Genomic DNA, 23,158 nt, shown 5'->3' with positions numbered 1-23,158 from the left:
ATTACAGGTAATACTTTGGCAAATTAACAGGTGGGCATCTTATTATGACATTACAATCAGACAACATGGTGCCATTATAACCTGTGTGCCTACCAGCAGAAAATGTTGTCGATCCAGACAACAACAATCGTCCCAAATGCAACCGCACCAAATGTGGCACCTAGACAATACAAGTAAAGTCCAACACAATGAGAGCCGTCCTCTCCACCATCACAGCTGCCGACCCCCCAATCACTGCAGAAAGCAAAGTCACATAGTTGTGTCCCACAGGCCTTTCTTTTCCAGCTGTGTCGGCACACCATTGGCAGCACCACTTCATTTGTCATTTTGCTCTGAAACAGAGATGGAAAGGCAGTTTGTAGTCGGGCAGTCCCCATGACAGCGCAGTACACAATGATGTCTCTTTCAGTTTCTTGAACCAGTTAGCAAGTTCATTATTCATAGCATCTGAATCCAGGGATCCATTGGTGGCAGTAGTTAATTATCCCCAGGAAGGACATCATTCCTTTCTTGGTGGGCAGGAGCTGAATACCCGGAAACAATTTTATTTGGCATGTGGCGTGTACCTTGGAATATCACAAAACCCAGGTAAGTCACCTTTTTATTTTGGCAGCACTGGCATTTTGACAATGAGGTGTTGTGTCTTCTCTTCTGGAGGTAGTTCAGCAGAGCTACAGTGTCTTTTTCACAGGCTTTCACGTGATGGAGATGTCACAAGGACATCATCAGCCTACTGCAAGATGATGCTACCACCTTCCTGGCATAGGTGGTCCAAGTCTCTTTTTAGTTTCTGCACATTGACCTTGGGACTCACAGTGAATGAAGTGTACTGGGTATCTCAGCGCGATGGCAAAGAGGTTTTCCCTCTGTGGATGGACTTTAAGGCTAAAACCTACCAAGGAGAGAAAAATACTCTCCCTCTACAAGTATAAATAATAATATAGTACTGGTCTCAGGCACAACAGGCTCTAAGGGAGCCACAGGTTCATAAGGTTAGGTAATCACCTTATGGGGGCAGCATGTTTTCACCATCCTCTTTTTTAAAATGTTATTTATTTATTTATTTATTTATTTAAATATCACTTCATGGGGAGGGCATTTTTCCAAATCTCTTGGTTCCCTAGTTCAAGAACCTTATTGTTAGTGATCTGTACAGCCCTTTCCCTTTCATATTCATGAAACTGCAGTCTAACAGCATCATTCATCATCTCTCAACACATCCATATTTGCGCTACAGGGGGTACATACAACAGAGAGTCCTTACTGAAGCTGCCAGCAGTAAGTGCCCTGATCTAACCTATCCTTAGGTATTTGTGAGTAAATTCCATTTATTCATAAAAAATACTGCTGCAAAAATGTGTTTCCAGAGAGGCCATTTTTATTTATATTAAAATTGTGAAATGTATCCCTTTATCTCCCACCTTAGTGGGAACATATCCTACCTTAGTGAAAACATGACATTCTCCATGGGCGTGTCTGTTACCTTCATTCTGAAACACTTTGAAACAATAACACTGATACCCTACTCTTATGTACTCTCTGGTATCTATGGTGCTCCCCTTGATAATGTTATTCAGTAGGATAAACCCCACCCTGCATATCTCCTATAAAAGTATTATTTCTCAAGTAAACAGTGATAGCCCTATCTGCTCCTAACAGAATATGCAATATTTCCTTTAGCTAATTTTACCTAAAACGGCTCTGTGGTGTCCAATCTAGTTCCAGGTAGGCTTAATGAAGGCCATCATTTTATTGTAACAACTATGTAAATTATTCAATTTATTAAATGTAGTTAAGTTACTAATGACGATATCCTGAATATCATTAATAAGAATTGAGCATTAATTTGACCCTAATTATCTTAGGCACATAATAGCCTCAGACATCATCAGAGCTAAGTTTATTTTAGCATTCTCATAAATGAGCAAATTTTTAACTGCTATGATCTTTTATGTACATTACCGTAGTGTTGTATCCTACAATGTTAGAATCAGGAAATTGAATTAATACAAAGGAATTAAGTTATTGTTAAACTACTCTTCAACATTACAAGCATGTACTATATATATATATATATAACTATTTCCTATTTAGAACAAGGTGCACTCAAGTGTACGTTCGCTTAACACGTGGTATTTGCTGTCGACCAAAATAGAAGCAAAACTGCTGAAAAGGAATATCTTCCCCAATCAACCAAATACAGCCCTGTTTATTTATTTGTATTATTATTACAAGGGCTATAGTCTAAATGTACAACTTGCATTTACACAATTATATATGTACATATATACATCGGGAAATGCTGTGATGCTTTCATAGTCTAATGTAGGCCTCTAAAAGTTGAAATCTCACACACTTTTTTAAAGAATGGTTCTCCAAACCGATCCTGGAGGGCCGGATCCATGCCAGATTTTTAAAATAACTACATCTATCTAAATGGGGATATGCACAAAATCTGGCATGGATCCGGCCCTCCAGGACCGGTTTGGAGAACCTTAAAAGTTCTGACTTATTTTATTTCTACAAATACTTCTTTTAGCTTGCACTAGAGAGTCTGTGCATGTGACTCTCTGAAGTCATTTAGATAAACTCAATTTTATCAGTGATCTGCTACCAAAACGTGTTTAAACTAAGCACTATCACAGTGGCTAACTTCAGATAAAAAATACTCAAAACCCCCTGCGTCGGCATTTTGCTCTCAGCAGTGCTAGTTAGTGCTAAATACAGAACTTGTCCGCTGACCGTTAAACCTGTTGTCCCTTGTCTGAGCAAGGTTACCCCCATGTGGCCATCACAATTCAAAGTAACTCTCGAGAAACAGGACTGAGGGTGCCCCTGTCCTGGTATTTTATAGGTAGTGTCTTTATTTTATCTATTTTTATTCCTATTCCTGTGCACTGTGCTTTCTAGGACCTAAAGAACTGGCTCAAAATATTTGTTTTCAGAATGCCATAAAGCGCCCAGAACTATTGTGCATTAAGGCGTGCAATGTAATTCACATATCTCTAGAGCTACTCTTTTTGCATAACTTTTAATAGCCTTTGTATTTGAGACTGCAGCCATTAGGCCATACTAGAAATCATATTTTAAGTTTGTCGCTAAGAGACCGTAATATTGGCGTTGTTCGGTAAACAAATATTCAACCTTTTTCTTTAGTACACAACATATTTATCCAGTTAGACATTGAAATCTTAATGCGCACTTTGTACATGTAGATTTTTTACATTGCTAAATTGTATTTATTTTTCACAGTAGGGTTATTAGACATTATAGAGATCTTAAAATGCAAAAACGATGTCACCCTGTTGCGTCAAGATTTACGGAATGCGGTGGCACGGATTACGGAGGCGGAATCTAGAATTTCGGTGGTGGAGGACGACGTCGGTTCCCTAAAGAAGAAAATGGCGGCGATGGAGAACATTCAAAGGGGTCTGGCGCTTCGCGTGGAGGATGCCGAAGGGCGCGCATGCAGAAATAACCTCCGCTTCGTTGGCTTTCCAGAGAGGTGTGAGAAGGGGAGCATGGAACAGTTTCTCTCACAGTGGCTGGAGAGCTGGCTGCCCCCGGGGGTTCTCTCCAACTGTTTTGTCGTTGAGCGTGCCCATCGTGCGCTGACACAGAGGCCGCCGGAGGGTGAACGGCCTAGAGCAGTGATAGCTAGACTGTTGAATTATCATGATCGGGACGCCATTTTGAAGGAAGCGAGGACCAGGGACTCTATTTTATTCGAGAATCAAAAGATCATGATATTCCCGGATTATACTAGGCTTGTGCAGCAACAGCGCCACTCCTTCATAGCCGCCAAGGCGAAGCTGCGAGGCCTGAAACTCCAATATTCCCTACTGTATCCAGCCCGTCTGAGGGTGATATTCCAGTCGCGGACTCTCTTCTTTGACACCCCAGAAGATGTGTTTAAATGGACGGACGAAACAGTGAGGATCAGGCCGAATGCCCAGCCGGGGTTGAACCCAGGCTCTTCGAGAGGATCGTCGCAGGAACGTGGCGACCAGACGGCCAGGAGCAGGAGGAACCGGAGGTCCAGATCACGGAAGCGGTCTGCTTCTGTCAGTGGGACACAGGATAGTGGGACAGTGGACTCAGATCACTCTGGGAAAGATCATTGAGGGCCTTGGGAGACCTCTGATTCTCAGTTGTTGATACAAGTTACTGCATATGGGAGCGGTTTGGCCGGGTTCCGCAGCCTGATCCATAATCATTGCCTATGTTGCTGGTTGAAAATGACTTATTGAACAAGTGTGGGACTGTGGGGTGGGGTTCGGGTGGCTGCTTATTAGGGGCTGCCATCCTCCTGCTAGTGTGGGAGTTGACTGGGTGGGGGGGATGTGTTTGCTGTTTTCCGGGGGGGTTGGGATCCATTGGCATGGTTGGTCCTGGGTCCCTGGTTTTGGGCCCGAGGCTGCCCATGCCGCGACAGGTACTTCAGAGTTTTATGAGGTATAGGGGAGGAGGGAGTGGGGTGAAGGAGGAAGGGGAGGGGGGGTAATGTTGGGGTTGGATGGGGTAGTGGTGGGTGGGGGGACTGTTGTTGCGGGGGGACTTGGGGTAAGTAGGTGAGACAACACGTGAATTTTTCTGATATGTTGGTGCCGTTGCTGGGTGGATGGGTGTAGCGCAAGGAGCCTACTTGGGTGGTCCCTCTTGACCATGGCTGAAGCGTCCTCAGGGCTCCCCAGTGAGTCCATGCGTGTAGTAACTTGGAATGTCAGGGGGATGCTTGATAAGATCAAACGAGGGGCGATCTTGCGATGGGGGAAGAGGGAAGCTGCAGATGTATTACTATTGCAGAAAACGCACATGATGGGAACAAAAGTGCTCAGTTTACAGAGGTTTGGCTACCAACAAGTCTTTCATGCCGGATTTGCTAGGGGGTCTAGGGGGGTTGCTGTCTTGATACACCGCAGGTTGGCCTATGTCCATGAGAAGCAATGGGTGGACCCGCAGGGTCGTTACATCTTTATCAAAGGTATGGTGGGTACCGAACCAGTGGTCTTTGGCAGTGTCTACGCCCCCCCCATGCAGTGGTCCCTGTCTGAGCGGCTGTTTACGGTGTGGGAGGATATTCCAGAGTCCATGGCAGTGGTGGGAGGGGATTGGAACGAAGTGATGGATGTGTGCATGGATCGCCTGCGACTGCGGGAGACGATAGCGGCTGCCCCCCTTCCCGATTGACTGCGATGGTGGATGGGATGGGCTGGGTAGATGTGTGGCGCCATTTGCATCCTAAGGTACGAGAGTACACGTATGTTTCCGCGGTGCATGGCTCCTTCTCGAGGTTGGATTATGTGTTTATGCCCAGTGGGTACCTGAGCAGAGTGCGGGAGGCCGAGATTTTGTCGAGAGGGCTATCTGACCACTCCCCAGTGAGGGTTAGGGTTGACCTGCTTAAGAAACGACAGCCGTTCAGGTGGAGGATGTCCTCGTGGCACCTTCAGCAGCAGGACTACGTCCAGCATTTACGTGGTGCGATTGCCCACTACTGGGAAGAAAACCTAGTGAATGGCGCCGACGCGGTGGTGGTTTGGGAGGCAATGAAACCTACCGTACGGGGCGTTGACATTGCGTGGTGTGCGGCGGCCCGCGGACGACGCCGAGAAACCATTGCTGAGGCGGCCGCGCTGGTGGAGTCCTTGGAACAGCAGAGCCGGAGAGGGGGTGATGAGATGGTGGTGAGATTGCTCCTGCAGGCACAACAGACCTATGCGTCGGTGCTGCTCGATGAGGCTAGACAGGCGTGGCTGGCCACGCGGAGTAGAGTGTATCAATGGGGAGATAAGTCCTGTACGATGCTACATAGGTTGTGTCAGCGCACCTTCCAGCCGCTTACACTACCGGGCCTCACTGCTGAGGACGGAGTAGTGATTACTGATCCGGGAGAACTGGCAGCGAGTTTCGCCCACTACTTCGAGGTGCAATATGCTCCGCAGGATAGTTTGTCTGAGGAGGAGGTCGCTAAATTCATCGACGATTTGCCGCCGAGGGCGGTTTCGGATGAGGCCAAGGTAGCTCTAGATCTTCCCCTTACGGCGGAGGAGCTGGACGACGCTCTGGGACAGCTCAACACTGGGAAGGCACCTGGGCCAAGTGGCTTCCCGAGCGAATTTTATAGGAAATTCCAGCTCCAGTTGGGGTCCCATTACCGGAATGCGTTGGAAGCGGCGCGTACACCTGGTAGGCTGCCCCCTGACTGGCGCCATGCAGAGGTTGTAGTTTTTCAGAAGCCGGGCAGACCTCCGGATCGACACGACTCCTACCGTCCGATCTCTTTGCTCAACATAGAGGCCAAAATACTAGCCAAGGCATTGGCGAACCGACTGCTCCCGTATGTAACAGACCTGGTTCACCCCGACCAGGCCGGCTTCATGCCACATAGGGCGACGAGGCATAACATCCGACGGGCGCAGGCAGCGGTAGATGCTATGGGTGCCACGGGTGAACAGGCGGCTTTGCTGCTAGCGGATATCGATAGAGCGCTTGACTCTGTTAGTTGGAGGTACTTATTTGCGCTTCTGCCCCGTCTTAATCTGGGCCCGGTGTTTGTATCCTACATCAAATTACTTTACACTGATATCACCGCTTCGGTGCGGGTCGCCGGGGCGGTCTCGTCGGAGTTTCCAATTGTTCGGGGGACCCGACAGGGGTGTCCACTCTCCCCATACCTCTTTGCGCTAGCTATGGAGCCTCTGGCCTCTTGGGTGCGCATTGACGCACAGATGCGAGGCTTTGAGTGGGGTGGGAACCTCACCCATAGAATTGCGCTATACGCAGACGATGTCCTATTTTTTCTTACGGATTTGCATAGGTCGGGCCCCGAGTCTTGGACATTATGCGTATTTTTGGGGAGGTGTCGGGCCTTTGTTTAAACCCACGCAAATCCATTCTGTGGGTGTTGGGTGGTGGAGCTACAGCGGGTCCCTGGGCGTCGGCCTTGCATGTGGCGGCCGGGTGTATGAAATACCTGGGGGTGTTCCTCACAGAATCTGTAGATATTGCCTGGGAACGGAATATAGTGCCAGTGTGGGAGAGAGTCCAGACGGATGTGAAAACGTGGTCACGGATGCCCCTAACAATCTTTGGTAGGTCTGCGATATTCAAAATGGTTGCGCTCCCGCGCCTCTTATATCAGCTACAAAGCTACCCTCATCCAATTAACCCCCGGTGGTTTCGACAAGTCAACTCCGTTCTGGGCCGCTTTCTGTGGGCCGGAGGGGCGGCCAGAGTAGCGCTGCGAACATGCTTCCTGTCTACGTACTGTGGTGGTTTAGCCACGTCAGACCTCTTATCCTATTATCAGGCCTCCCAGCTGCTGGTACTCAATGAATGGTGGTATGGAGACAGGGACGACCCGGCGTATGCCCTAGAGCGCTTGCTGATGGGGAATAACACCCTCCACACGATTCTATACTCGGCTAGGCTACGGCGGGCACTACCGTGTGCTACGCGAGTTGTCTTTGAGGTGTGGAGACAGGCACTGCGTCGCATGGGTTGGTGGGGTAGATTAACGGCGGAAACTCCGTTATGGCACAATGGACGACTACCCGCACTGGCTGCATTGACGGGATTTGATGGCTGGGACGCAATTGGGATCTCGTCATTGGGCCATGTAATGACCGGGGTTACCCTCAAATCGTTCCAGGAGCTCAGTATGGAGTTCCACATGCCCAAGACCCAATTCTTCCAATACCTTCAATTGCGCCATGCGTTAACACCCAGCCTCACGAACCTGGAGTCACTCCCGGAATTTAGCCCAATTGAAGCGAAGGTATTCATGGGAGACCTGGGAGATAAGAAAGTGTCCCGAATTTATCAAACACTGGTTACTCACTGTTCAAACACCCTACTTTCACTCAAGGAGGTCTGGGAGGCCGATGTTGGTCCCCTAGATGAGGATGATTGGAGGGAGGCCCTGGAGTCCCCGCGAGGGGCCGCCATTGCCATACGGCTCAGGCTCATTCAGTTCAGGTACCTACACAGGGCATACTACACCCGAGAGAGGCTGTGGAAGGCGGGACTGATTGGGTCTCCGGAGTGTCTGCGCTGTGGGGCTGAGATGGGTACGCTGCTGCATACAGTGTGGTCGTGTGCTGGATTGGTCAGATTTTGGAAGGGTGTTTGGAGTTGCTTGTCAGAGGTATTGGGATGGGATCTTCGCCGCACTCCTCGACTAGGGCTGCTCCATGTATTGGAGGGAGTCGGTGGAAATATATATAAACGTCATCTATTGTTGTTGGGGCTTGTGGTCGCCAAAAGGGACTTAGCGCGGGCATGGAAGGGAGAGCGAGCCCCCCCCCCCCCTGTGTGCGTGGAAGGCTGGCTTAGATTACTTCATGGGACTGGAACGCCCGGTGTTTGAGGCGAGAGGATGCCCCCGGAAGCACTTTAAGATCTGGAAGCGTTGGGCGGAATATAGGGGATTGATACTGGACCCTCCGAGGGAACAAGAGGGAGAACTGCAGGTAGAAGATGTGGTACAGGCCTAGGCAGTGCGTCATACCTACCACAAAAACGACCAACCACGGATCGTCTGGTATATTCACGTGTAGGGGATAGGGAGGGATAAGGGGTGGGTAGTAGGGGGGTTGGGTGTTTGAGGTTGGTGGGTGGAGGAGGGGGAGGGGGGGTTCTGTTATTCGTCTTCTCTTGTATGGAATATGCACTGCTACAAAAATGTGTCATGATGCTTGGTGGTGATCTCCTGATTGTGGGGAGCCACATATTTCTTATTTGCTTACCTGCTCAATAAAAATTCTGTTGTGAAAAAAAAAAAATGCAAAAACTATTTTAGTGCAATGACTTTTAATAATATTTTACATGTAGTCATTACTGAATAATAATCACTAACTCTTTGGTTGTTTCTACGTATGAAAAACAAGCCTCATTCCTTTCATTTTGTCTTTAAAACAGAGCTAAATGTATTTTATTGGTACCAAATGCATGCATCATTGCTAATTAGCAAGGAAGAAGTCAGGTCTCCTGCCTTAGGGGCTCTCAGACTGCTTCCTCCCATAGTGACTGGTTTCTGGGTGCTATATACGTTTAGTAATGCCATGTCAGTGGAATTAGAATAAGGCACCAAGCCAAATATGGCTAACAGGGATGTGCCAGATCTGCACCATATCAATTATAAACAGCTAGATATGAGCATACCAGAAAGGCTGACTCGGCACTGTGTAAGCAACTTGCACAACCAGTTAAAGAACTATCATGACGTAAGGACAAGAAAAGTGCCCTCTAAGGGGGTTTTAGAATTGCTGTTGAAGCTTGTCCAGTCATGGTCAGATAGGAAGCCCTTTAGAGCTCCAGACCTCATGTTAGTGTGATGTATCTAAGCATGATATCTTTGAAGTGCATACACATTAATTTATATGGACATATATATATTTTTTCAACATACCTCCTCGAGGACTTTGGATTTAACTACTTCCAAAGCCCCCGGATTTTATCTACCCAATCCCATCTAATTGTTCTTAAGTTATTAGTGATGGCTAGCTTACCCAGATCGGTCCAGCCTCTAATGTCTGGTTTACTCTCTCCATGATTTTTTCGGGAAAGGGTCAGAGCATTGTGGTCACTTTTGGATATTTTAACCACTATCATGTCGGACATAATGGGCCATAGGCTAAGGTCAACCAAACAGTAATCAATTCTGCTGGCATAGCCAAGTCTATTGAAGGTCATTTCACCATTCAGATCTGATTTTGTCCTACCATTTGTGGCTCTCAAATCGTGCGGTAACATAAAGGCCAACACCTAGCCTCCTTTCTTAGACCATCTAACCGTTGGGAGGTCTAGCTGCTGGATTTGCCCGGAACTGTCCCACTTTTCAGTCAAGTTTAATAATGCTGGGGCAAGGGGTTCAAATGTACAATTAAAATCCCCAGCTACCAATAGAGGGACATTTCCGGTGCATTCAGTCAGGACATCATCTTAAATACATATAGTATTCGTTTCCACTGAACCCAAGGCCACTCTGTCATATACATTACAATTTATCATTTTAAACCTAAGTATTGAGTTAGGTCAATTGCTAAGATGTCCTGGGAATCAACAGGGACTGGTTTGACTTTGGACCGAAGTGCAGTTTTCACAAGGATCGCTAAGCCTCCCGAGGGTCTCCCCTTCTTTTTTCTTCTTGCATTGATGCCATAAGAGAAGTACCCACACCTGTGGGGAGTTTACAGACTCCAGGTTACCTGGGATAAGATCACATCATGGGAATCTACAAAAATGCCCCATTCTGGTTCAACTAGCATTTTGGCAGTCCCCACGACATTCGATACCAGGACTCTTAACTGCTGGTGGGGTACAACAGTGGGGATATAGTCAAGCCTGTGCTCCGGGATTACACCCCCTTCCTCCTCGCAAATAACATCACCTTCTTCCTCCCTTTAGGACCTTCAGTGGTTGGGACCAGAGCAACTTGGTGATTAACAAAACACCAAGGCGAGGAGGGGTGCCTTAATTGATATTCGGCCAAAATGGAGCTAGGGCTCAATTCTTTACCCTCTAGGGACAACAATCTTCTTTCCTGTAGTCACCCCTGGCTCCCCTCTGCGCCCAGTTTCACTTAATCCCCTCTCTTCTGGGCAGAACGATTTGACCCGGGCCCCTATCTAAGGCAAGTCTGTATTTGATGGTAATAGCGGTATTAGCAAGAGGGATGGTGCGGGAATCAATTGCCATAAGGCTATCTACTATAGTTCTATTGATTGAAGAAACTAACATTTGCTGCATCATTGGCATCCCTGGAAAGATTATCCTTTCAGCTTGCTTTATGTCTTCCCTTATTATGGAATAACAGTGTCATGTTTGGCTAAACCAATAGGTTACCTTATTCTTGAGCGAATCAGGGTCCTCTTGTCTGTCACTGGGGAGTTTTGGGACCTCCACAAGATAAATTACCACTTCTTCGCTCTGGGCATGAGTTCTAGTATAAAAGCCATCCTTAACTACCTCTCTTACAAATGGTTGGGCAAGATTAGGCATAGGAGAGCACCCCTCATCAAGTACCACCTCTTCTCTGTTGGGTTCTCTTCCCACTCCTCCCCCCTGGGATATGCCTTCATATGCAACTGGCTTCCCACAATAGCCATTATAGCCATAGCGGCCTCCTGAGTGGTTGGAAAACGCGCGGCTGTAATACTGGATGGGAGCAGAGTTGGGCTGATGAGTAATGGCAGCAGCTGTGTCACAATCGTGCATCCTTGCTAAACCAGGGTGAGGGAGGGGGGCCCTCATCATCACTAACTAGTGCTTTTGTTTGCGTCCCTAAATATTTGGCCATTCCATTGGTCACCCTCCCCTCCAAGTCAGGATCCCCCTTTCTTAGTGATGCAACATCATCCCTAAGAGACTCAAAAGTATACTTAAGGCTCTGCAATAGGGAGGGACCTTTATTGCTTATAATTCAGGGGTACTCATAGTACGGCCCGCGGGCCGCTGGCGGCCCGGCAAGCCTTCCCTGGCGGCCTGCGGACCTTTCAGACATCGTACCCGAGTTTGTTTTTTTAATTAAAGGCTGTCTGCAACCAGAGCTCGACTCAGAGACTCTGCTGCCTGTGGGGGCCGGGTGATTTCTGCCGTAGTCAGTGGGGCTTGCAGGGGCGCTGAGAGGCGAAAATAGCCTCATTAAAATGCTAATGGTCTTTTAAAGACATGTGAAATGCGTGGGTGCGGCTGTGTGCGCGCGCCTGGAAGCTGTCACAGCCCGGGAGGGGAGGGGGGGAGGGCACACAGGCAGGGTCACCCTTTTGGCCATGTCAGAGCAGTGGAGCACTGCGCAGTTCTTGACGCCTTTGGCCCCGTCAGTGCTTAGATTACTTAATCGGACAGAATCCCTCAGCTAATTAAACACTCACGATTGAGACATGCAGTGATCTGCAGGTCACAAATTCGAATCCTCGCAAGGCTGGCTGAGACTTCTAGCCTTCTGGTGTCGTTCAATGCAGTTCTGTGACTAAGTAATAGAAACATCTTTTAAATCACGGCACTTACAAAAAATAGATGTGTGGCTTGATGTGCTGTATATAAATCAATAGTACTGTTGTCAAATACATGTTCAATTGGGCATTTCAGTTTATGTAACAGTCTCATCATTTGGTTTAATACAATCCGGTCAAAAGAAAAGAATCTGGGATCAGGTGTGCATTTTAAAGGCACTGCGGAATCAAGCGAGGGCCAATAAGCAAGACATTTTGTCCTACATTTAAAGGGAGGGGGGGCACACAGGCAGGGTGACCCTGTCTGTGTGCCGCCCCCCCCACCCCCCCCCCCCACCCCTCGCCCTCCCGGGCTGTGACAGCTTCCAGGCGCGCGCACACAGCCGCACCCAAGCATTTCACAGGTCTTTCAAAGACCATTCGCATATTAATGGAGCTATTTACACCTCTCAGCGCCCCGGCAGCCCCACTCTGACTATGGCGGAAATCGCCCGGCCCCCACAGGCAGCAGAGTCTCTGAGTCGAGCTCTGGTTGCAGACAGCCTTTCAAAAAAAAAAAAAAAAGGAGGGAGAGCGAAGGAGGGAGAGCGAGGGAGGGAAGGAGAGCGAGGGAGGGAAGGAGAGAGAGGGGCGAGGGAGAGCGAGGAAGGGAAGGAGAGGGAGGGAGGGAAGGAGAGCGAGGGAGGGAGGGAAAGCAAGGGAGGGAGGGAAAGCAAGGGAGGGAGGGAAAGGAAGGCAGACAGGGAGGGAGACAGAGGGAGGAAAAGGGAGGGAGAGGGAGTAGGAGGGAAAGGGAGAGCGAGGGGGAGGGAGAGGGAGGGAAGGAGAGGGAGGGAAGGAGAGCGAGGGAGGGAGAGCGAGGGGGAGGGAGAGCGAGGGGGGAGGGAGAGCGAGGGAGGGAAGGAGAGCGAGGGAGGGAAGGAGAGCGAGGGAGGGAAGGAGAGCGAGGGAGGGAAGAAAAGCGAGGGAGGGTAGGACAGCGAGGGAGGGAAGGAGAGGGAGGGAGGGAAAGGAAGGCAGACAGAGGGAGGGAGGGAAAGGAAGGCAGACAGAGGGAGGGAGACAGAGGGAGGAAAGGGGAGGGAGAGGGAGACAGAGGGAGACAGAGGGAGGGAGGGAAAGAGAGGGAGAGGGAGGGAGGGAAAGGGAGAGCGAGGGAGGGAGAGCGAGGGAGGGAGACAGAGGGAGGGAGAGAGTCAGAGTGAGTGAGACAGGAAGAGAGGGAGGGAGAGAGTCAGAGTGAGTGAGACAGAGGGAGAGATGGAGAGATGGAGTGAGAGGGAGTGAGAGAGTCAGAGGGAGACAGAGAGTCAGAGGGAGACAGAGAGTCAGAGAGGGAGAGGGAGAGAGGGGGAGAGAGAGGGAGAGGGGGAGAGGGAGAGAGATGTGGGTCTATGCCGGGTCTGGTGGCTCAGTGGACGAAGGCATCCGCTGCAAGGACCTATGATCAACCTCATGGTCACAGGTTTTTTTGTTGCTCTAGCCCCGCCCCTTCCCCACTGACCCCGCCCCCACCGGTGCGGCCCTCGGACACAAGCCACACTGTAAATTTGGCCCCCGAGAGAAAGTTTGCGAGTACCCATGGCTTATATCATTTAAGCCAATGTGTACTCGCCCCTCCACTCCATTAACCTCCTCGGGAGTGCTACGTATGTGTTGTGGCATTCAACTTGGACTGCCTGTACTTCTACAGGAATTTCCAAGCTCTGCTCACTGCAGCCCACTGATGGTTCAGGTTCTGGGTTTCTACATCCTAAACCCTTTCCATTACTCTTTCGGTTTGTGGGATTCGTTTGGGGGTCCTTCTTTGCGGGGGAAAGCTCTAGTGGCACTAAAAGAGGCATATCAGAGTTATTAGGGTTGACAGATAGAGGGAAGGGTAGTAACCGCTAAATGCGCAATTTCATGGCATTTGAAAAGTAGGGTTTCTATCCTATCCATCGCATCGGAGCAGATAGTACCGGTGGACTTTTCCTTGGAAAGAAAAGTGCCCTGGGCTTTTTCCTGAACTTTCCTTTTGGCCATTGCCCAACTAATACAACAGGCACACAGAGTCACGTGGGGTGCCAGAGCCAAGACCAATAGTACACTATATATATTAGACTGGTGAAAACCTGAGTGACTAAACAAAATGATCCTGGAAATATTTACCCCTCGCTTGCTCACAGCCACACGGCTGGAGAGTGGTTAGTTCCTTCTTTTACCACGTTCCAGCCAGTAACAATTAATGTCAGAGAATACTCTTGTTTTGTTTACTAGAGAGATAAAAAGGCAGCATAGTAATTTCAGGACTAAAGCAAAACAAAGTACCTTTCAGTAGGGTGCCCTCACCCCACCTCCTCCTGTCGCCGATGGGCACAGGAGGAGCAGGCAACCAATGCACCCTGGGACTGGGAGTCCCACCAGGGTGTAGTGAAGCAGGAGATGGCAAGATGTTGGCCCACACGAGTCCGGCAGGTCAGAAAGGTTCAACAAGCCCCCCCCCCCCCCCCCCCCCCCCCCACCAGTGCACTGTAGATATGGCTTGGGGTAGCTGGGCCTCGCTCTCCTCCCTGAGCTCACCCTGAGTTACAGATTAGGGCGGTCAGTATCCTCCGCACCTTGGCAGACTCACCTAGATCGGGGTAGCAAGCAGCTGCTGCTCAGGAGCTTCTACACATGAGCTCTCCGTCGGCCGGATAGGTTCCCGCTGGAGACTTCCCTGGCTCGGGGAGGGTGGCGCTGCTACCGCAGCAGTCCGCAGCCTCTGTCCTTCCTGGCCACCCACCTGTGTCGCTAACTGCCCCTGCTCAGGGGGTCTCCAAGGGCCTCCTCTCGCCACCTCAGTCTCCCGGCTAAGGCAGGCCGCTGCAGTCCCAGACCAGATCTGGGGCTGGCAGGACACAGTAAAACTAGCCGCAACTCTCCAGAGTTGAGCGATCAGGAAGCGTGCTCTGGGGAAAACCACCACTTGTCAAGACCGGCCTCGGCGTCTTCTTCCTCCCTCCTAAATGATGACATACATTCCCAGAGACCCTGCTCCGCTCTGCACGCACTCCCCTCCATCTTTTCCTCCCGTCGAGAACAGCAGGTGGCAGGCACTTAGCCTAACATTTTAGGCCACAGACAGGCTGAATGTTGAATCGCGGTTCAATACAATTTTATATAATTCCAATAGAAAAATGTAACATAAAGTGGTTTATGCCACCTTATGGTGGCTTCAAGAGGCAGGTGGCACAAAGAAATGTTCCATCTTCAACCAGAATATGCCATGTAAAAAAAATGCCCCCCTGCAGTGCATTGGCACGCTTCGTCCTCGCATGTATCGAGTCCAGAATATCCAGCCCATTGGAATATATAAGCGTGCCTGGTACTTCATCTATTCAATGCAGCATCTAGCCCCTACTTACCCTTTCAAGGTTTTTAGTAGCAGAAAGGGTATGTCCTACCCAGGCCATGTACAGTTCATTCTAGTATATGGATCAGGCAGGCCTTGCACAGTTCGATGGGGGACATTCCCAATCTTGCACAATTCTTTGTAGTATAAGGATATGTCCTGCCCTTGCACGGTTCTTTGTAGCATATCTGTAGGAAAGTAGGATCTGCTTTCATAGTTACCCCCACTTTTTAGGTCTCGCCTATTCTATCCCGCAGGGATAAATAGGCGAGATTATAGTAAGCGGAAAAGAAAATCTACCTAGCTGCGGATCGCGTACAGCTCATGTGAGTTATGCGCGTGCACATCATCGCCAGCCACATCACACACCACCATTTGTCTGTGCCTCGGCATCAGACTTCAACGGCTGCCGCTCCCCCTCATCACACTTGAAAGGAATGCACTCCCCCGCCCCTACCACAGCAATGCCGAGAGCTTTTTTTTTTTCTACATGGCTCCTTACTTATTTCCTGTCTTTCTCTAGCTCACATTTTACTTTCTTCTCTGACTCATGCTATTTTTGTTGGATCGTGCATTTCTTTCGCCACTCTCTCGTCTGCTAGTGCTTTTTTCCCCACTCTTGCCGGCTCGAGCTTTTTTCCCCCCACTCTTCTGTCGGCTCGAGTATCCCCTCGCCCGCTCTTTCGTCGGCTTGTGCTCCCCCCACTCTTTCTCAGTGCATTTTTCCCCCACACCTCACACTGCTGCATGCCTCACACTGTTGCACGCCTCACACTGCTGCACGCCACACACACTGCTGCACGCCACACACTGCTGCATGCCACACACTGCTGCATGCCTCACACTGCTGCATGCCTCACACTGCTGCACGCCACATACTGCTGCACGCCTCACACTGCTACAAGCCTCACACTGCTGCACACCTCACACTGCTGCATGCCACACACTGCTGCACGCCACACACCGCTGCATTACTCACACTGCTGCATGCTGCACACTGCCGCCTGCCTCACGCTGCTGCACGCCTTACACTGCTGCACGCCTTACACTGCTGCATGCCTCATACTGCTGCATGCCTCACACTGCTGCATGCTGCACACTGCTGCATGACACACTGCCGCACGCCACACACTGCTGCACACCTCACACTGCCACATGCCTCACACTGCCACATGCCTCACACTGCTGCACGCCTCACACTGCTGCTTGCTGCACACTGCTGCACGCCTCACACTGCTGCATGCCTCACACTGCTGCACACCTCACACTGCTGCACGCCTCACACTGCTGCATTACTCACACTGCTGTACGCCACGCACTGCTGCACGCCACACACTGCTGCATGCCTCACAATGCTGCACGCCTCACACTGCTGCACGCCTCACACTGCTGAACGCCACACAACACCACCACATGACTCAGGGACACCACCATATCACTCTAGGACACAGCTTTCCAAACTTTTCATGTTGGTGACACGCCTTTTTGTGGAAAAAAATTCCGGGACACAGTAACGCGGGCGTGCATTTTTCCCCCACACCTCACACTGCTGCATGCCTCACACTGTTGCACGCCTCACACTGCTGCACGCCACACACACTGCTGCACGCCACACACTGCTGCACGCCACACACTGCTGCATGCCTCACACTGCTGCATGCCTCACACTGCTGCACGCCACATACTGCTGCACGCCACATACTGCTGCACGCCTCCCACTGCTACAAGCCTCACACTGCTGCACACCTCACACTGCTGCATGCCACACACTGCTGCACGCCACACACTGCTGCATTACTCACACTGCTGCATGCTGCACACTGCCGCCTGCCTCACGCTGCTGCACGCCTTACACTGCTGCACGCCTTACACTGCTGCACACCTCATACTGCTGCACGCCTCACACTGCTGCACGCCTCACACTGCTGCATGCTGCACACTGCTGCACAAATGTGGGGCCTGGTGCCAGAGGTAACCAGGACTCCAACGTGCACCAACAATATCAAATTATCCAATCAAACAATATATTACATGTTATAGTCACATATTTAATCGTTAATCATTGTATTTTTTCACCAATTGCATTACATTTCAAATGAATATCATAAATCAATGAAGTCCAGTACAAAATATATCAATAACACCAAATTACATGGCATCACAAATTGCATAAACCCAATGCATTTCGGGGCTTTTAGCCCCTTCGTCAGGGGTCTGTGTAAAAAAGAAGAAAGGAAAAGAGAGAAGGAAAACTGAGTTACTTCCGGTGCTTGGGAGGACGAATTATAACATATATGATGTTAAGCATTAATCTTACCGCAATTATAAACGTACGAACCCACTCTTGGATTCGATGAGTGACGGGGCGCGTGGCAACGTGTGATCTAAAGAATGAGTGAGTATTGTAAGCAAACACAATGTTCTCTAAACCAAAAATGTTTATGAAAAACGCACAATAGCGCTCGTTACTTGAATACCGGAGGTCGGGATAACTAAAAGTAAAATGGACAGACAGTGTATCACGTTTTAAGATAAGGGTAAACCAATCTCAAATTGAACAGTCCACATATAAGGTGACTAACGGTAAAGCTGAGCTCACCTGCTGGGTTAGTAATATAGCGTTTTAATCTGCGAAGTAAAGAGAGAAAGAAGGCTGATAAGCATTATGGGCAGTACATGCTCACGAGGAAGTATCCCTCAGCAGTGCTGGGACTGGCATTTACCTGATTGATTTCAATGTTCGTTTAGAAAGACGGCAGTTTCACGAGCAGTTAGGCACACTGCTGCACGACACACTGCCGCACGCCACACACTGCTGCACACCTCACACTGCCACATGCCTCACACTGCCACATGCCTCACACTGCTGCACGCCTCACACTGCTGCTTGCTGCACACTGCTGCACGCCTCACACTGCTGCATGCCTCACACTGCTGCACGCCTCACACTGCTGCACGCCTCACACTGCTGCACGCCTCACACTGCTGCATTACTCACACTGCTGTACGCCACGCACTGCTGCATGCCACACACTGCTGCATGCCTCACAATGCTGCACGCCTCACACTGCTGCACGCCTCACACTGCTGAACGCCACACAACACCACCACATGACTCAGGGACACCACCATATCACTCTAGGACACAGCTTTCCAAACTTTTCATGTTGGTGACACGCCTTTTTGTGGAAAAAAATTCAGGGACACAGTAACGCGAGCGAGCGCAGCGAGCTAGCCCGAACCACCCATAACCCCACACACAAGCCACACACACAACCCCACATACACAACCCCACACACACACACGCCCACACACACACCCACACACACACACCCACACCCACAGAACCCCACACACCCACACAACCCCACACACACACACACAACCCCACACACACACACACACACACACACACCCACACACAGGGCAAAGCTGCCCCGCCTTCCGAGAGATCTTGAAAATACAAGATTTCTAAAAGGGACTGTAAGCCCCACCCCTCCTTTCCATTGGGTAACATCAGTTAGCAAGCTGATAAAGTCTTCAGTAGAGCTGGGCTGCGCACAGGCATTCCGAGGGCGTCTTCACTCCCCCTCCTCGCGCGTCAAGCAAAGGTGCATGGAGAATTCAGTGCGTGTTCTGTTTCCCTCTCCCATCTACCCCCACCCCACTCTCAAGCCTGGAAGTCAGAGGATTGCTGGTAATTTTGTTTGCGCTTTACAAATACTGCTATCATTCACTGAATGACCTTGCAGTGGGCACTGCCCTCACTGCAGTGAGAGCCACCACTTCTCCCCATTCTTATGCTTTCTCTCGTGGTTTTCTCTCACTTTAATCACCCAGCTCTCTTCCTCTTGTTGTATTTCTCCTCCTGTCTTTCACCCCCTCCCCTCTCCTATTACACCTCTGCCCCCAGAGCTCACCCTTCAGTGCAGGGCCTCTTCCCGGAAGCTGCTCTTAGAATGTGTTCCTTTCCATTCCTGGTGTACTACAGCTCACACTCAGGCGGACCTCTCTCCAGGGCCACCTCCTGTCTCTGCCGAAGACTAGAGTGCACATGTCCTGGACCCCCTCCTTTCCCCCATGCCACATCTGTACAGCCCCCTGTACTCCCCTGCCCCGATCTCACCACTCTTCCTTTATCCATGATTCCCATGCGTCCCTCTATAATGGTGCACTTGTGTCCATGTACACCTGGCTGCACTGAACACCCCCACTCCCCCTCCCAAGCCCTCGGATCTCACCAATGTTTCTTTACCCATGATTCCCCTGTGTCCCTCTATTGTTGTGCACTTGTGCCCACCTCTAGCAAGATCTGCACTGCCCCTTTCACCCCCATTGTCCTGTGTTCCTTTGTCCTGGTGCACTTGCACCCACGCTCACCTCTGATTCCCCTGCATCCCTCTATAATGGTACACTTGTGTCCCCGTCCCCCCAGCCCCTGGATCTCACTACTGTTCCTTTACCCATGATTCCCCTGTGCTTGTCTATAATGCCGCTCCCTTCTTTTCCACGCCCACCTCTTTCTAGCCCAGGCTGTGTTGCCCACCTTTCTCATGTGTTCCCCTTTCTCCTCTCTTGTGCCCTGCCTTTGTTGGGAGTGCACTACCGTACCTTAATCGCCCTCCCTTTACACCCCTCTCCTCTCCATTTCTTCCTCCTTCTTCTACGAGGCTCCTCTGCTGCTCCGCTGCTACTCCGCCTTGCACGATGTATACACTGAGCGAGGCTGGAGTTGCATTCCCCTCTATTGGCCGCCCCTGACGTCATCACATCACATTGCGCAACACACCTACGCATGGGGCGCGACACAGTAACGTGTTGCGCCAGACAGTTTGGAAAGCTGTGCTCTAGGACACCACCACATCACTCTAGGACACCACCACATCACACTAGGACACCACCACATCACTCTAGGACACCACCACATCACTCAGGGACACCACCTTATCACTCAGGGGCACCACCACATCACTCAGGTGCACCACTCAGGGGCACCACCACATCACTCAGGGGCACCATCACATCACTCAGGGACACCACCACATCACTCAGGGACACCACCACATCACTCAGGGACACCACCACATCACTCAGGGGCACCACCACATCACTCAGGGGCACCACCACATCACTCAGGGGCACCACCACATTACTCAGGGACACCACCACATCACTCACAGACACCACCACATCACTCGGGAACACCACCAAATCACTCAGGAACACCACCACATCACTTAGGAACACCACCACATCACTCAGGAACACCACCACATCATTCTGGGACACCACCACATCACTCTAGGACACCGCCACATCACTCTGGGACACCACCACATCACTCTGAGACACCACCACATCACTCTGGGACACCACCACATCACTCTGGGACACCACCACATCACTCTGGGACACCACCACATCACTCTGGGACACCACCACATCACTCTGGGACACCACCACATCACTCTGGGACACCACCACATCACTCAGGAACACCACCACATCACTCTGGGACACCACCACATCACTCTGGGACACCACCACATCACTGTGGGACACCACCATCTCACTGTGGGACACCACCACATCACTCTGGGACACCACCACATCACTCTGGGACACCACCACATCACTCTGGTACACCACCACATCACTCAGCCCAACCACATCATCGCTCAGCATCACTCAGCACCACAACAGCACTGTCCTTGCTTGCTACCAACAAGCATTGCCATAGCCAATATGACTCGCATTAGGAAAGGGTTGTATGACAATCCATCGTCTGCCAGGTCCTCGCGGTCATTCGCATCGCGGCCAATACATCGCAAAAGCAATTACATCAGGCATTTTTACATCGCACGTCGTTGCGATGCAAATGCGGCCACAGACTAGGATCGCGTGTCACATCGGCGACATGACAACGCGATGTTTCACCTAGCCAATGGGTCGGTGGGGAGTATATATGGTATATATAGTGTTGCGCACCGTGTGCCTGTGTCGTTACCCTGTGGACAGCCTTGTAAATCTGTAAGTGTGCAGTAGGCTTGTGTTTTATTTCGTTAGACTTCGTTTTTAATGTCCTTGTGCCCTACGTTTCCATCGTGCCATTCCTGCATAAATAATATTTGCCAAAAAGCATCTATGTGTGAAGCCGATCCGAAGCGATCATTTGAGCGTGCCCTTCTGCCCTATGTTTTCCTGGTTTTGCTGATGCTAAAATCTCTGCGATACCTTTTTATATGTTTATGAAAATAAGTGTAAACTGAAGTTGCTGGATGCTCGGCCCACCAAGGATCGATTTTGGCCAGAATATGTTTCCCTCATTTTCCGTGCACCCCAGCCCTATGTTTCCCTCGTTTTAGTGTGCCCTCCTGCCCAATGCTTCCCTCGTTTTTCGTGCACTTTAGCCCTATGTTTCCCTCGTTTTCCGTGCACCCCAGCCCTATGTTTCCCTCGTTTTTGCGTGCCCTTCTGCCCTATCTTACCCTCGTTTTAATGCCCCTGTGCCCTCATTTTCCGTCCCCTTCGGCCCTATCTTTCCCTCGTTTTCCGTGCACTTCTATCCACATCAGATCCAAAATATTTCAATCTATTTGTTGTCTAGTAAAGTGTATGCACATTTTTACAGTACAGCAGTCTGTGCTTATTATTGTAAGCTATGGCATATATGTGATTGGGGTTTCTTGGTCGCAACTGATCAACAGATGCTGGTATTTACCAGATGAATTCTTACGATCAGCCCTTCTGCCCAATGTGGGGATTCGGAGGTGTGGCGCGTGAGCCCTCCGCCTGGAAGGTTGTCTCCCCCCTAAAGGTCTCCGCAGCTCCACGGGGGTCCGGGAGGGAAGCGCGGTCTGTATCGGTGGCTAACCTATTTATAGACCTGCTGGGGAGCGAGAGAGCATTGCACGTAACGGGAGGACAGGGCGGTGCTCTGGGATGCTCTTTGAATTATACAATTGCAATATGTTTCACATATTTACAATTGCATGCATGTCACTTGTCACATATTTGAAGTGACTTGGCAGGAAGCATGCGATTCTCACTGTCGCACTCTCGCCATGTTTTAGATCCAGGTTCCAAGATCAGCCCCGCAGCCGGTGCTTTAAGTGGGATTACAAATATGGGTCTTTGCACGAGGCATGCGTGGCCTTTATAATTCATGCATGTATGTGCATTAGCATCCCATGTTTGCCAAATTCGTAAATGGGTCTCACTGGACAAAGCGTAATCCCAATTATTAAAGGATATTTTATTCATCACTTTATGTATAGCTTCTTTATCCAGGTCCAAAGAGAATTAAAAAAATTGATGTGATAAGTTTAAAAGTAAGTGGCAATACAGTGGTTATTCATCTGCAGTGAAATAATGACTTGGCCCCGGGGACACTCTGGCTACTCTGTTTAACAAGAGTAGCCACCTGTCACCTAGTCCATGAGTCACCACAGGGACGGCAGGTGACATTGTGTTGCACCACTAACGTGCAACAGGTAGGATTTTAATTTGACCTTCCTATGTTAATATGAGGGGATGTCGCACACCTTGTACCAAATCCACGCTATAAACAATGGCATCGTGGCCACAATTATGCGCGATAAGTACACTTGGCATCGTCGCAGCTGGTTTTTGTCATCCTAAAGAAATGCTGCTTTGCTTGTTTAATAAACCCAATTATGCAATTATGCGCGATAAATAGACTTGGCATCGTCGCAGCTTACTTAATAAAATAAATAAAATAAAAGTTTATTAAAAAAAAGTATATTATCTGGATATGAGGAGGCTCGAACCTTGTCTGACAGCACCAAAGTCTGCCTAGCTATC

The sequence above is a fragment of the Lissotriton helveticus genome, chromosome 1_1, assembly GCF_964261635.1.
Source record: "Lissotriton helveticus chromosome 1_1, aLisHel1.1, whole genome shotgun sequence".
In the NCBI taxonomy this organism is placed as follows: Eukaryota; Metazoa; Chordata; class Amphibia; order Caudata; family Salamandridae; genus Lissotriton; species Lissotriton helveticus.
Note: the sequence above shows the minus strand (reverse complement) of the source record.